Raw genomic sequence first — 1,792 nt, forward strand, 5'->3', positions numbered from 1 at the left:
TGGGCCCATTGGCAGAATCAGGAAGGATGATGAAAAGATTGAGATTGTTGATAGTTTCAAGTTACTTAGCTCTACATTCAATACTGATGGCACTAGCAACCATGAAATTAAAAGACAAATAGCATTGGGAAAGTCTACTGCCAGAGACCTCTCCAAAGTACTGAAGAGCAATGATGTCAGTCTGGAGACTAGGGTGCACCTGACACAGGTCATGGTCTTTGCAATTACTGTGCATCAGACAGCTGGACAATGATTAGATATAATAGAAGGAGAGTTGCCGCCTTTGAGCTTTGTTTGGTGCTGGAGAAGAATATTGAATATACCATGGACTGCTAGGAGAACAAATAGGTTCATCCTTGAGAGGGTGAAACCAATGTGCTCCTTGGAGGCAAGGATTCTGATGCTCCATCTGACATACTTTGGACATGTTGCAAGGCTGGATCAATCCTTGGAGAGAGACATGCCTGGGAGGGTGGAGGGACAGCGCAGCAGAGGAAGACCCTTGATGAGATGGATTGATTCTATCATTGGGGTAATGGGGGATAGGCATGTTGGAGACAATAAGATTGTCAAGGCATAGAGTAGGTTTTAGGGCTTTTGTACATAGGGTCGTTATAAGTCACAAGTGACTCAATGACACAACAACAATAACAACCTCTTCCATAATTTTCTCAGTGATTTCCCTATCCTTCTCATATTCTAGCATTTCAGTCAGACATATGTTATTCTTTTTGACGTCATCCCCCATAAACCTAATCTTTTCTTTATGTCTCAGCTCTGATTTTTCTTCTAATATACTTCCATTGAGAATCTTGTCTTATAGCTCATGGACTTTCTGCTCCAACTCTTCTGTTCTACTTTTTGTCCTACAAGCTTGTTGGACACTTCTACCATTTCAGTCTTAATATTGTGGATTGTGTTTTCATGCCTTTCTCTTTAGTACTCTGTTGGCAGTACCCTATCTTGTGATGGTTTTTTAAGTTCTTGTACCTCTTTTTCTTTAGTTTCAATATTTTTCTTCCATTTTTTACAATTTCTTCCATATTTGTGTGAGTTTCTCCTCATCAGTATATTTCTTCTGGTTCCATGTCTCTGTAGCTTTTGCTTCCTTAGTGTTTTCTATTGTTTCATCCATCATTTGCAGCCTCTTCCATAGCTGATCAAATAATTCTTTATCAATATATGTTTTTCTGATTCTCTATCTATAGGTTATTCTCTTTATTTGTGGCTTCTTTTGTTTTTTCCATCATTTGTACTTTCATTTGTAGCTGTTCAAATCTTTAAATATCAACATATCATCTGCCTTCTTGACTCTGGTGTATTCAAAAGATTTCTAATATTCTTTGCATTTTGGGGAAAGGCTTAATTTGATTTTTCACAGTGTTTGATGCTGCTTGCTTCTTACTTGATATTATATGAAGTTTTTCTTAATAAGTGTCAGATCATTTCTATTGAGTCTGTGAATGTTGTTGTTTCTTGTCTTTATATTAATAATTAGTTGCCCAGTTAACAGTCTATGGAGTGAGCTACTCACATAACTGTAGGTCCTTTCTGGGAAAATTTGCCTTTCCTATAGTTTTTGTTGTTGTTGTTGTTATGTGCCATCGAGTAGCTTGCGACTCATAGCGACCCTATGTACAATAGCCCTAAACCGTGTTCTATCCTGTGCCAGTCTCACTGCCACTGACACATCCATCCCGATTACCCCAGTCACTGAATCAATCCACCACATAGAGGGTCTTCTCCTCCTGTGCTGTCCCTCCACTCTGCCCAGCATGATGTCCCTCTCCAA

The sequence above is a fragment of the Elephantulus edwardii genome, unplaced genomic scaffold (assembly GCF_000299155.1).
Source record: "Elephantulus edwardii isolate Elephantulus edwardi_28Jun2011 unplaced genomic scaffold, EleEdw1.0 scaffold00012, whole genome shotgun sequence".
Taxonomy (NCBI): domain Eukaryota; kingdom Metazoa; phylum Chordata; class Mammalia; order Macroscelidea; family Macroscelididae; genus Elephantulus; species Elephantulus edwardii.